The following is a 15,337-nucleotide window of genomic DNA, read 5'->3' as shown; positions in this document are numbered from 1 at the left end:
GTGACAAGGATCCGAGCCCCCGGCTCCCCCACCCCACGGAATGACCGAGGATTTTAGCAGTCAGAACAACTAAAGCAGCAGTGTTAATAATAACAGAAACGCTAAAGAGTCACATAATAGAAATATATAAAAGCATTTATTTCGAATTGTGGAGTAGTCAGTTTATAACTTTGGCAGCACTGTTGAGCATTTTGAAAATGTATTTTCAGGCCTCTGTGCAAGGCTTAAGTCTTTTTATCTTTATAGCCACATGGTGTAAAGTAACTAAGTTCATAAACTCAACAAGTACTATACTTGGGCACAATTTTGAGATACTTGTACCTTATTTAAGTATTTCAATGTTTTGCTACTTTGTTCTTCTACTCCACTACAGTTCAGAGGTACATGGTGTACTTTGACTCCACTACATGTATTTAATACCTTTAGTTACTTCACAGATCTGGATTAATTAAGTGAAATATAATCAAGTGTTAAATCAGACTTTAGTTCCGCCTGGAGTAAATCCACAAGCTACCCTGCAGTATACAAAGTCATTCAAACTAGCTGCACCTTTAGCAGCTTTGAGAACACTTTCATGATCAATCATTATAAAACATATCATATCTATTATTCTGAAATGGACCAATCTGCACAATGACTACTTTTACTGTCGCTACTTTCACTATATTTTGATGATAATACTTTTCTACTTTTACTTGAGGAACATTTTGAATGCAGGACTTTTACTGTAACAGAGTGTTCCTACACTCTGGGACTATTACTTTTACTCAAGTACAAGATCTGAGTACTTCTACTTTTACTCAAGTACAAGACCTGAGTACTTCTACTTTTACTCTAGTACAAGATCTGTGTGCTTCTACTTTTACTCAAGTACAAGACCTGAGTGCTTCTACTTTTACTCAAGTACAAGATTTGAGTACTTCTACTTTTACTCTAGTACAAGATCTGTGTGCTTCTACTTTTACTCAAGTACAAGATTTGAGTACTTCTACTTTTACTCTAGTACAAGATCTGTGTGCTTCTACTTTTACTCAAGTACAAGATCTGAGTACTTCTACTTTTACTCAAGTACAAGACCTCAGTACTTCTACTTTTAATCAAGTACAAGATCTGAGTACTTCTACTTTTACTCAAGTACAATATATATACTTATACCACCTCTGTTTATAGCCTATGAAAAAAACTATTAGAAATAGAAGGCTAAAGCTAACGTTAGCAGATAGTGACAATGTATGCTAGCTAGCTAGCTCAACGATTCCTTAAATAATATTGCCACAGAAAAACTTTTCAGTTCACATCATGCTCTGCCGCTCCGACAGGGAGCTCTGCTCTGAACACCTGAACAGCCCGTTCTAACAGCTGTTCACCAGCGGTCCAGTCTGTGCCACAGTGACTCCGGACGCACAGTTAATATTAACGAACGTACCCGTAGGTAATGTAGCTGCTGAAGCTAGACCATCATCTCGGAGAAGCAGAGCCTTATTATACATCCATGAGCAGAGCCGACAGGCAGGAAGACTCGAGCACACAGCTCGTACTTCATTATAATATATAAAAAAAGAACACCATGCGTTTCATGATGGCACATAACAGCTCACGGCCGCAGATTACTCCGGGTCCCAGCCCCCCCCATACCCCAAAAATATTTGTATTGCAGATCTACATGAATCACACAAACGACTTATTTTGGATTCAAAACGGCGAATTTCGCCGAAAGGTGACAAGTTTGCATCACTGAACATAGACAGAGCACAACTGAAACATAACATCTGAAACGATGTAACAACATAATACACTTGTGGGGATGCTTGGGATGTGAGGAGTGAGGGACACGGCTTAGAACGGGCGTGTCGCCTGGCAGGACAGGAGAGTGTGTGCACCAGTCTGCCTTGATCTATGAATTCATGTCCGTGGCACTCAGTGCTGCCCACAGCTGTTTTATAAAAGGAAATTCCTTCACTTCATGAAAGTGTTTTAACCACACACACCTCTACACACACATGACGGGTGTTATTTTCCCCATAAGGAACAAGTCGCTGCAAATTATCCCGCTTATTACACGGCCAAATTCTCAACAAAGTAACGACATGACTCCCAATATTAATTGAAATGCTTTTATGGATTTAGAAAATGTCTTTTATTGATTTAAAAAATAGTTGTATGTATTGATTTAAATTGACATGCATCCGCTAAGAAAAATAGTCCGTTGTTACAGTTTTTTAAACAGTCTGAATGAAACAGCAGCTCTCAGCTGTGTATTTACACAACTAATGGCCCATCAACCACAGCTCTCTCCCCCCCTCCCCCCTTGATCTTTCTTCTCCAGCAGCTAAATTAACGGTAGGTTACTCTGAGTGACAAGCTTACAGTTTGACACAACACTGTCATTGCAAGTGACCCTCAGTTAGTTGACTTTTATGTTCAACTGCTGAATTCGTTACTGATAAAAAAGGGCTTCTACTGTACCTAATTACCTTAACACTAGAACCGCCAGAGGTTTTTGTATAGGCCTACCTAAACCTGTCAAATCCCGCTATTAGAATGCAATTTTTAACAACATAGGGTGCTACATAACACACTTTCAGGAAAAGTCAGGGACTGGGAGACTTTAATATTTTATTGAAAAAAAGTTACATTGCACACACACAACACACATCACACAAAGTGACCCGATTGGCGGTTCTAGTATTAAATAAACTCACTAATTAATGAAACCAGTTCAATACGCATTATTCTTATTCTTATCATTCTTTATGAGCGCAGAAATAGTCTTAAAATCAGATCTGTTTTTTAAATGAAATCTGACGGCAGGCAGTTAGCTCTGATCACCTATGACAAATGCGCCGCACCTAATCGCTGGCCATTCAGCCACAGACACTGTTCGAAATGGGGGGGAGCTAGGAGGAGCTTGGCTCCCCCGAAGAGGGAGGGAGCTCCCCTGAGGGCTGACTTTGAGATAAATAGGGGGAGCCCAAAACAGTCGTGCATATTTGTGTCACACAGATTAGAAATGTTGAGTTCCTGTAAATAACAGTTCTTGAAATAAATAATAGTTATTGTTCATTACAGTTTCTGAATATTTGTTTTATATTTGTGAATATGTCTGGGTGTTGCCATCTGTATGTGGCGGCGCTGCATTCTTACTTACGTTGCTATGATTATGGCGGTGATGCCGGAGCGGTATTTGAAATGTTCATATTGATATTTTTTTAACTCTGGCTGTGTGATAAAAAAATATGGCAAAACGAAAACAGCCAAGCGTCACAGCTTTTGGATTCACAAGCAAAGAAGCCAAGGAGTCTAAAAATGACAACGTGAACGGAAAACAACTTTTAGTTGGCCGGCTGTAAGCGGCGTTAGGGTCGAGTTTGACAGCTCCACACCGAGGGAGAGGCCTGCCGATGCGGAGCCTGAAGAGGCTTCAACAACGGCCACATCCGCCGGCATAGTGACACCGTCTGTATTAGTAGAAGAGTGTTTTTATAGCAATTGATCGCATCCGCGCTGCTGCGCCAGTCAACAGAGCGTGCGTGTGACATATTTAGTAGCAGGATGTGCTCTGAAAAATAGGGCTCCCCGAAAGCAAATGGGTAATTCGAAAACTGACAGAGCTCCCTCTATACAAATCAAACTGTAGAAGGTGTGAAAGCACCTATTGTTTTAAATAATGGTCGGAATGTGACCTGTGAGCCTTCTGAATTACCGTGGGACAGCACATTCTAAACTAAAATGTTCAATCAATAAAGTAACATCTTATCTTATCTTAATAATATCTTCATATTAATAATAATAATAAATCATACAGTATGTGTCCGAAAGGGAGCAGGAGGAAGCAAACACAAAAATATACTGCATATTAAAGCAAACGATTGTAAAGGTTAAAGTATGAGCATAACAAATAAAGAAGTGTAATGTAAACATTTACATTATAATTATGATTATTTAATATCTAAAGACTATATATTATTGAATTACAAGATTAGATATACTTTAGTTGATCTAAAATATTGATGTGTTCAAATGCTCTACAAAACACAACTGAAAGTCCATGAAACTTGTCTTTCTGTATTTGTGAATGAAGCGCCATCTCCTGGTTAAAACCTGAAATTGAAAATCTGGCAACGCCCTCTTGGAAAATAGTGGGAGGGCTTAACATTCCTCTATACTGGTCTTTGGCAGGCCGTAGGCAGGAAGCTGTAAGCTGGAGTCCGAAATTCAGTGCTCCATCTGTATGCCTGCTGTGACATCAAGTTACTCCGTTCTCCGCTTGTAATTATGCCGTTACAAGCTTCAAAGTTGTATTTATCATCTGAATTTGCCAAAACAAGTTTAATATTCTGAAAGCCAAGACTTTGTTTATTTGAAATCAGATGAAAACAAACTGTCAGGGACCCTGCCGTGTTATCTATGATTACTCTACGCCTTACATTAATAATTTCAGCGGAGGGAGGGGAAGCAGCGCTGCGGAACAGCAGAGTGCGAGTGAGAGCTGTCATCTTCCCTTTACAACCTTCAAAAATGCAGGTATCGTGTGATTTTGGAAATAAATGTGTCATATTCTGAAAGCCAAGACAAACCCCAAAAAACTATTTTTTACGCAAATCCACGTTTATTTTGAAATGAGCCGTTGCGACTTCTGACTGATTTCGATAGAGCGGGTCACTTATATGACCAGTTTAGGGACTGTTTATAGTCAGCCTCACAGAATTAACAAAATGGTTATTAAAAATAGCCGATATTTCCGCTGTTCCTTTACATAAGGTTCCATTGTTATTGATCTCTAGCTGCTTTGTTATTTTATGCCCTTTCCCTATTAGGTTCTGCAGACAGTCCCAGATGGGTTGATGATTTCCCATAGATTCATGAATGAGATTAACAAAGAAGTTGGATTTAGCTGCCCTGATTTCCTTTTTCGTAAGGACAGTGGACAAAAATATATGCCTGTCAGTCACTAAATTTGATTTAAGTGAGTGCCTTAGACCAGACCATTATCTCTCTCCTTCACTGCTTTCCTATTAATGCAGGGGAGGGTGTGTTTATTTTTGGCCTTAGATTTGCTTTTCCTGAGGAATCGTTTTGATATGTTTTGGATTGTTGACATAAGGGCATGTGTGTTGGTATCAACATCTGTACCAGATACAATTTGGCTCCAGTTAATGTTTTAAATTTCTCTGTCAAATTCATCAATATCACTCTTGGGTATTCTTAATCGGTAAGATGTTGTGTTGGGTTTGAAATGGAAGCGGGATTTATGGTGCTTTTCCACTGCAGCACGTTGCACGGTTTTCTCTGCTTTTCCACTAGGGGTAGTTCCGAGTCAGGGCTACTTTTTCACCTTTTTTCTGGCCCTCCAAAATCGAGGTACTTACCGGGCCAACAACCGGGCTGAATATGCTAAAACTAGTGACGTAAACACTCTCAACTGCTGAATGGTCAGAGAGAATCGCTGGCAAGGGGGCTATAAATACAACAAAATTAACATATTTTACCGTGATTTATTGTAATACACGTTTCAAAATGATGCTGAAGTAACAACATACTGATACCGGTCTGCAGAAAAGAAGGCAGGCGAAAAACCTTTTAAAATGCATGTTTTCTGAATGGATATCGGATCGATCAGGCTAAGCTAACGTTGTATAGGCCTATGCTCCGTTCACACTCACAACAATGGCCTACAGGCATAAATAAACCAGCGACTGTATTCGCCATGACACAGACAGTCTTTGGTTTGGACTTGTTTAACTTGTGTCTAGTTTCTGAACAGATATGAGGAGCTGTGAGCTCTAAATGTGTTAACAGCTATGGCTGATGTTTTGGTTTTGTGGTTCGCATTGAAGATGACGTCACAGCAGTTTTACGCAGCGTCGCTCCACAGGCTTAACAGCCGATCGCCCCGCCTACACTGCGTTACTATAGTTACTACCCCAGTTGGTAAACTGTAATGGAAACGCAGCATAAAGTGAGCCTGGCCTATCAAGGTCTAACCATACCGTTCTAAGCCGTGCTAGGTACTGCAGTGGAAAAGCGTGATTAGTGGGCTTTCTGGCTATGAGAGTTAGATTGTGGTCAGTAAGACCACTGACAATATTGAAGATGTTTGTCACCCTTTCAGGTTTGTTGCTGAAAATCAGGTCAATTTGGGTTTTTGAGGAGGTAGTTATTCTAGTAGGCCCCTTAATTAATTGTGTGAGATCAAATGTATTTGATACCCGTTCTAATGCCTTATTACTTGCTTTGTCCTCCCAATTAACATTGAAGTCACCCATTAATACTATTTCCTGCAAAACGGCATTCCCTAAGCATTATTTCTAATTTGTCAAAGAAAATAGCTTTTGCAGATGGTGGTCTGTACACTCCAATGAGAATGAAAGACATCTGTGGTGACAGGCTAACATTAAGACAGATATGTTCAAGCTCATTCTCAGCAGAGCATTGAACCACATTACATGATATGTGGTCTTTGATATAAAACAATAACCCCCCACCCCTGCCCACAGCTCTATCTTTCCTAAAAATATTATAGCCAGGAATATGTATGGCTGAGGATGGGGAGTTTTTATTCAACCAAGTGACAAACACAAATGGTCCAAGTTAGAGTCTGTTAGATGCTTTATCTGATCACTTTTGGGAAAAAGACTGCGGATATTCAAGTGACCCCCCAGCAGACCACTGGGTTTGGCATGATGGTCCCACAGCACTCTGGCACTGTTCACTGATTGAAAGAAATTGAATTTTCGCAATTTTTCAACTGCTGGATTTAATCATGTTTCCGAGCGGCGCCGACTTTTCTTTTGAGTGAGTTCTTGATTGGCCCACGCTTACCTTGACCGTCGATGAGAGTGTTGACAGGAAGAATGGAGTTTGTTGGTTTGAGATTCACTGGTTGTGCGATCTCCACGCCAAGACGTGTAGAGAACTATAGGGTCTCGTCAGGTAAGATTCAGGAGTTGTCCGTGTAATGGAGTTGCTGCCGTGCGACCTCGGGGGTTAGCGAGGATGCACACCGTTTCAGCGACCGCGGCTCTCCCTCTTCCTCCACACCGGTCAGACCAGGCCCAGCCCGTGATCTTGGTTGAGCGGCAATTGCAGTCGATACACTCCCATTGGACTCCTTTGTTTACATCCGGAACACAGTGACATCATTATGTAACACTTGCACTTCTATTGGCTACTGCTCCAACACATTGTACGTGATAGGCTAAGGGGCAGGTACATATATGGGCTCTGGCCGCAGCACAGGCAGTATGAGAGCTTTTTGAACATTAAAGCATGGAGACATGTCATCGTAAAGACACTAAATACTGATATGAACTTGAACATGAGCAGAATATGGCCCCTTTAATCAACAGGAAAGGCAGAACTAAAATACCAATCAACCATTGGTTCAATCGTTTAAAAGATTAAACCTGGAACAACTTTCTTCAACCTTCAAAGACAATATAATTATCCTCAATTAAACCTGGTCTCCTTTCCTGCAGGATATCCAGAACTGAGTCCTCTTCACATCAGCTTGGCCGGAAACTCCTCACAAACACAAAACAGTTTAAATTATAAATAGCATAATATAATTTTTCACTACCTCTGTTCTTTTCCTTTTCCCTCCTTTTTGTGTTATTTTTTAAATTATTATTTGTTTTCCCCTCTTTTATTATGTGTAAGCATTACCATACAAGTAAGTATTTGTTGTACTTTTTATTTTGTAAAAACCTTTGGTATTCATTGTCAAAAAAAGGTCCACATAAATCAGTTTTTTTTTCACACTCACAGAGGCCTATGGCACTGAGATGGCAGAGGGAATCCCATCCAGAATGAGCTTCTAAATTGCAGAGCACATTACAACCAGTGTGCCTCATTTGGCTTCAGCTTTGTACAGGCTCACAGGTTATGATAATTGTTGAAGTCTGTGAGTATTAACAGCTCTGAATTTTGAATGGCAGTCAAATACAGTGAGCTTGTATTTCTTCTTCCTGCTAAAACTATCAACACGTTGCTTCATAGGCATCGCTCTGTGTCAACGCCGGGTTTATTTTCATTATTTGTAGGTCTTTACAGAAGCTCTCCGGCTTCGTTCACACCTGTGCCGTAGTGCAAAGGCTGTAAAATTGAAAAGCAGAGCTAGGAACAGTTCAGCGTGCCTTATTACCCGCCGCCAGCTGGCTCCATGGAGTGCCCACTTCACCTCGTAACACAGGCCTCATTCAGGTACAAATGTCCTGTAATGTGCCCCCCCTCCACATGCACACACACACATGCTTCCACACCATCTGCTCTCAATTATGCTGATTTGTATATTTTTAACAGGGAGGCTTACCTGGGAGATTGACTCATGCATTGATACCATGAGGAGAGGATATGACAACCCAGTCTCACGGCATTTTGTTTTATAGTCACGACATTTAATCTATTGATTCGTGTTCACCAACACGATTTTCCCCTTTTTTTCATGTCACACAGAACGATTTTACTGTAAAAGCAATGTATTTCTATTGGTAGTGTGTTTCGTGCCTGCAACACGTCTTTTTGTCCGGTCGGGTCCTGGAAGACCGGAAGCTGTGGGGTTCATAATTTTTTTGCAGTCCACAAGGAGAATAAATGGGGTTCAGATTAGAATACTGAAACCTGTATTTTTTAAATATTTTGTTCCTTCTAATTTGTTATTCTTTTCGAAATAAGACACTGTTATTTACTCAACAATAACACACAATTATCCTTGTGTTATTTATTTGTTTAATCATATAATCTCGGGCTTTCCTGGCGTCCGTCAGGAACTGCATTTCAAAATAAAATAACCGGAAACAGACGTAGGCGATACACACCCACTGAACTGATTACCCAAGATACTCAGCTATGGTTTAAGCTCAGTAATTGGATGTGTTAGCCGCAATGCACGTTGGGATATGGTGTTAATGTGATATGATATCCGAAAAACGTTTTTTTTTTAAAAGAGAAAATAATACTTTAATCCGAGTTTGCTTGCTTTTCTCTTTGAAAGTCATCACATAACGGCATTGTAATACACTTTTCGGCTGCATTAAATAGGACACATCTGCAGTAATTATTTATTTATAGAGACCTGATTAGAAGATCTTTGGAAAAACTGGAAGAACTGCCACTGAAACTGAATACGTGACGTGGATCATAAATATATCAGCAATTAAACAACATCTTCAATTTCTCTTCACACAATACGTCTCCTTGCATTATCAATATTAATTCGGCTGAATTGTATATTTGATCCAATTGGTAGATAGGTTATATTTACACCATAACGGTGCACAGCTGATAGAAAGGGACTTGTAGTTTTTAAAGATATTACTGATTTTCTTTGAATATAAGAATGTAAATACTGAGTTGAGAGAATAGTCAGGGGTTTTGGGTGATGGGAGACTTTAGAATTCAGAATTTCCATAGCTTACCATTAAATGACGGATATACCTTTCTGTCTGTGATGTTTTATAAATCAGATATTAATGGGTAGGACTAAAATATGTGAAATAATATAGCAATATCCTGTAAAATTATGTGAAAACATGAATACAACTACACATCTTCAGATGTTATACATACATAAGTGTAATAATACAAAGTTATTATGGCATTGTATGCTGTGTGTACCTTGTGTGCACTGCCTCCTGGTTGAAGCACGTTATTGAATTATTTTTTGAATAGTTATATTCAATGACAAATTATTTTTCACATTATCTGGTAGTCGTGACAGCAAGAAATAATAAAAAATGTCTCAAATAAAACTTACACAAATAAATGGATTTAATGATGCTTTAATAAAGAAATACAAATAGAATATTTTTGCTTTCTCACTTTGACTTTGATGAGCTGTTGACATTGAGAAGTCAACACGTATATAGCATGCAGACATGCTGAAAAGAGCAGATGATGCAATCAGTCTAAATGTACCGTTTAATAAAGCAAAGTCTGTATTTGAACAGGTTTCTGTTTTATGTTTACACGTTTTATACATCTTTGATCTTGTGTTTCATGAAAGCTGTTTGAAAATGTTTGTTTTGTTTTAAGAACTATCTCAGCAACTATCAGAGATCCCTACAGTACAAATCAATCATTTTTCAATTTCCCAATATCACAAAATATACATTCCTTTTAGGGTGCTTTACAAGCTGTACTGCATATAACAGCCTCTGTCCTTACACTCCCCCAGAAACCCCTTACAAAACTGGGGAACTGGTAGGAAGCTCAGGGAGAGAAACTGAGGAGGATCCCTCTCCCAGGACGGACATACGTGCAGAAAATGTCATGTTACAATATGAAAACAGAATACAATGGGATGTGTTCACTGAACGTACTACATACTTCTATTGGCTAGCGCTTCAAAACATGATACATGATATGCTAAGTGGCGGGACATTTCCGACACATCTCTAAGCAGTTGACCAATCACAACAGAGCCGGCCAGCTAACCAATCAGAGCAGACTGGGCTGTGGTTTCAGACAGAGGGTGAAAAGAGGAGCTGCAGCACAGGCAGTATGAGAACAATAAAGAGCTGTTTGAACATTAAAGCATGGAGACATGTCACAGTAGCAGGGCTGCCCCTGGCCAACTTGTGGCCCAACGCAAAGTTGTGTCATGAGGCCGCCCTGGGTCGAGAGGACAGAATTCAGTTTTGCAAACTGTTATCCAATTATTTCTCTGCTTCAGTTCACTAGTGACCAAGCTGTAGTGCAAAGAGCTTCCATGTGTCAAGGAGTGAACTCTGAGGCATGAACTCAATTGCACGACTCAAACTCAGACTCGGATAGTGTTTCAAAATAAAGACTTTACTGGAATGTTGCACAGTAATAAAAACAAGGAAAACAAAAACACTCTTTCGAGGAAAACTAGAACAGTGATCAATAACATAGATCCGTGAGAAGTCCGTGAGGTAAGCAGGAACGTAGGTCATAGAGAGACAACAAACTGACAATGAACAGGAGGGAGCTAACACAATATATACACAGGTAAAGGGGACACAGGTGGAAACAATCAGGGCGGGGAAAATAATCAAGGACGCAGGAAACAGAAGGGGGCGGGGAGCGTGGAGGCCTGAAATGAGAGGGAGAATTAATTAAGGGAATAAACATAAAGCACAGAACAAAGGGACATTACAAAACTAACATAAAGAATAAACTTTCACGATAAGTTTCTTGGACATGACACCATATGCAAACTGCATTAGAGCCTTCAATGTAGTTAAAAACAGCCCTGTGGCAAAAAAAAATGATGTATTAGTCAAACAGATGCTGACACCTATCTGAAGACACTGAAATTACTGCTTTATGAGTTTGTGTGTGCATGATAAAAAGCAATTTAGAACAAAATGTTGTATTGTACATTGAGTACATTCTTCCTTTATTTCAGTATTTTAAAGACCTAAGATTGCAATGCCTACATTGAGATATTGATTGTGTATAGCTGCAGGTTCCAATGAGTCTTACTGAATATTAATATAATGTGCAGTGGACACGGTCCTACAGACACATCTCAACTCATTATAGTGTATCAGGTGAAGGAAATGTTGTGTTTAAGGACTGATTGCTCGCGACATCCATGCTTTTCATTCCATGTTTATTATAATTTGTTGCATTTGCACAATCAACTCCATTTTACAGATGATGATAGCCTGCTGGGACTGTTTTTACTCCCCAATATACACACACACACACACACACACACACACACAGACACAGACACAGACACAGACACAGACACACACACACACACACACACACACACACACACACACACACACACACACACACACACACACACCACACACACACGCACACACACACACACGCAAACACCTTGCCAATCAACACACAAATACATTATAATTTAGCTATTCACCCAGCCTCGTCCCTTCCCTTCCTTTAGCTAGCAGCGGGACTGTAATCTCTCTATCTATCTATCTATCTATCTATCTATCTATCTATCTATCTATCTATCTATCTATCTATCTATCTATCTATCTATCTAATGGTGTTCGAATGTCTCAGAGAAAGCTGTCACAGTCTTGGTCTCTGTGGGGTGTAATCTTTGCATCAATAACGCACATGTCATCAGCACTGTGGATGTGCATTCAGCTGTAGAGCAGAAAATAGTTGCTCTGCCTTTATCTTTAAAGACGACCTGATCAGTTTTTTTTCAGAATAATAAACATATAATCCAGGATACAAGCCACATAGTTGCACCTGCAAGGTGAATAGAGGACAACTGGTTAAAAAATAAATAAACTACAGAGTGTTTGAAAGCGTAACATGTTTATGATATCACTGCCTCATCTAAGACACAAGTGGATCTGACTTTAATTACATTTGAGTTGAGTGTTTCGTCAACTTAATGTGTTGCTTAAAATAATACTTCTGCATACAGTGAGGATGCTTAGGGACGCTTAAATGGGGCTACCCCGCTGCAGTGGAAATTTGCCATAAGTACGGCAAAGTACTTGGTGTGGAAGCGGTTAACACACATGAAGCCTGAGGGAAAGTGACAAGTTACTGCATGGGCATGGAGAGGAAATCACAAACACATGCTGCCTATAGAGTGTGTGTGTGTGTGTGTGTGTGTGTGTGTGTGTGTGTGTGTGTGTGTGTGTGTGTGTGTGTGTGTGTGTGTGTGTGTGTGTGTGTGTGTGTGTGTGTGTGTGTGTGTGTGTGTGTGTGTGTGTGTGTGTGTGTGTGTGTGTGTGTGTAGGTTTGATGTGATTTGCTTGGCACTGATTGAAAAATGATGCATGGAGGCATGCTCACCTTGTTATGTACGGTGCATACAGGGTTGATTTAAAGAGTGTTTCTTGGATATGCAGAGATGATTGAGTGACCCAACATGGGATCTTTAAGTGTGACAGTATAATGAAACACAACCAACACCCATATGGCAACAGCATAAACAGCATGGTTAGTTGTATCTTTATAACTGTGCTGAAACCGCCTACAGGCTTTCATTATTCACTAAGTCTTTGTTATTTAAAGAGATCACTCTTTGGTCTTTAGCTGTCAATGCACTTCCATAAGAATACCCTGGAATATCTCCTTTATCAACTCCAGTTAATGTTAATACGTAAAATAGTTGCTCGCTGTAAAGACCCTCTTAGTATTTGATTTCAATTTAAACCACATCTTTGAAATATACTGCATTTCTTGCAAATATTTTTGTCAATCCAAATCATAATAAACATTGTTTCACAACAACAGAATAATAAATATGAGACAAGAAAGCCAGTCTCAAACAGGCGCTGTGGTTTAAAGTGCCTGTCTAGTAAACAGAAGGTCATGGGATCAAATCTCAGCAGAGCTTAACTTTTACCAAAAAAGGATACCATGATTCTAAGTAAAAAATAACAAAAACAATGTAACCTTCAAGTGAACATCAACATTACGCTATTAAATGTCTCTTATTTAGTCAGTTTACCAATACATGTTCGCACAGACATTGTTTTAAACAGTTTAAAAACCAGGTGCAACCATGACACACACTGTTGCACCTGGTCAGATAGTGCAGGTGGTTAGTCAGGGCCGATTGAGACCCGCTGTTGGAGGGCTTGATAACCCACCCCCCTCCCCACTTGTTGGTTTAGAACAGCACTTAATGTGGCAGACCCTAGTTGTTCACACTCACCTGCGGTCCACAGGTATTGATCCACAGATATATTTGTATCAAATACCATTTTATGCAATAGATGCATAACGTGTTAAGCTACACATCTATCACTGTGCATATCACCATTCAAACATGTATTAAAAACATGGTAGATGAAAAATATGAAAGAAAACATGTTCTATCATCTAGACTTCTAGATAATCTGAACAGTTATAATCATGGCTGAAACTGAGGTACTTCCAGGTAATTTCATCCATCTAACCCTCCAGCCACCATCTACCCTCTAAAGCAGGGGTATTCAACTAAAATTCAACGAGGTCCAGTTAGAGAAAATCTCCCCATGCAAAGGTCCGGAGCTTCAAAATGTCTAAGTTGCTTTATGAATTAATGTGATATATATTGAAGTAGCCTGCAGTTTTATCAACGTCTGCATGTAATCAACAACTGACTGCCAATCAAATAAAGAAAGTACAATTCAGAAACAACAATATGTATTGTCAATTAACATTGAAACATACAGATATACAGTAAATACTGTGGATATGTGTAATGTTCCTCTCGGGCTGCATTTAAAAAATAAAATAGAGAAAATAAATAAAATAGCTTTTGAAAATGTTTGCATCTTAAAAGTGCTTAATTTTAGATAAATAAAATAAAATGTAGCAGCAGCTTGAGTTTCTCTTTTTCTTTGTTAACCGTTTCACATCATGACTTAACTGTTTCAGACGATTATAGAACAATATCAGTCTTTACACATCATAACAATTTTACAGTTTTAAAGTTTCTCTTTCTTTCCCTCTTATATTGCAGTCCCTCACTCACTTTTTTCTGTTCAGTGCGAGGATTGAGCTTGTGCTGCCAGGAGTTTAAATCTGGGCTGAAATGGTGTCAGGGCCATTCTCATACACACATGCAGGTGCTCCTTGGTTAGCCTGCGCTGGAACGATATTTATTTTTTGTGACCTCAGTTCTGACTTGAGAGGGAATGTTTGGTTAGACAATTGGTGTTTTGTCTCATAGTGTTGTTTTGGCACTTTTAATGAGCGCCACGGTCTCTGAACAAATGAGACACACTGGTTCTGTTCTCCCAGTGGGCAGGGTGAACATGAATGAGTCCGTCCAATCAGGGTTAAAAGCTCTGTTCTCACTGTCCACTTTCCTCTTCTTGGAGAGCGCCATGTGTACTTATTGTCTCTCCCTTTCTGCCGCTAACACGCCTGTTCACTCTCCTCCCTGTATCGCTAATTATTCTCTTCACTCACTTTCCTCTCCGCTTCTCTCTGCCGCGCTCTCATCTCTTCTTCTGTGTTTCTCTCCCTGTATCACTCAATCGTCTCTTTCGCCCCCTGTCGGCACCGGTTAAAATAGGATCGCCCCGTCAAAATTGAAATCCCCTATTAATGTATTGATTATAGGTCCGGGTCCGTATAGGTCGGCATCTGGGTCCGGATCCGGCCCGCTGCCCGCCTGTAGCCGACCCCTGCTCTAAAGGATACCACCAGCAGCTGGATTCCTTCCACTAATACCTATGTTATTCCATGCTTCCAGACACCAAACATTCCTTTATTTTCATCCATGTTTGAGTCACTGTTTTTATATATTTATATATGATTGGTCCATCTTTGTGATACTGAAAAAGTTAAATTCAAAGACAGCTAACTAGTCTTGTTGCATGATTCAGGCCATGGATTAACCACGGAAAGTGATGTTTGTGTGACTATCTGA

The 15,337-nt window shown here is 39.7% G+C and overlaps 1 protein-coding gene across 1 annotated transcript in view; it reads right to left on the bottom strand.

Annotated features, from left to right (window-relative positions):
• LOC307029173 (uncharacterized protein) overlaps positions 1 to 15,337 on the bottom strand; it is a 426,810-nt gene that overhangs the window by 69,614 nt on the left and 341,859 nt on the right. The window lies entirely within an intron of this gene.

The sequence above is a fragment of the Notothenia rossii genome, assembly GCF_949606895.1.
Source record: "Notothenia rossii genome assembly, chromosome: 2".
Classification (NCBI taxonomy): Eukaryota; Metazoa; Chordata; class Actinopteri; order Perciformes; family Nototheniidae; genus Notothenia; species Notothenia rossii.
Note: the sequence above shows the minus strand (reverse complement) of the source record. Positions and strands in the feature narration are given on the sequence as shown.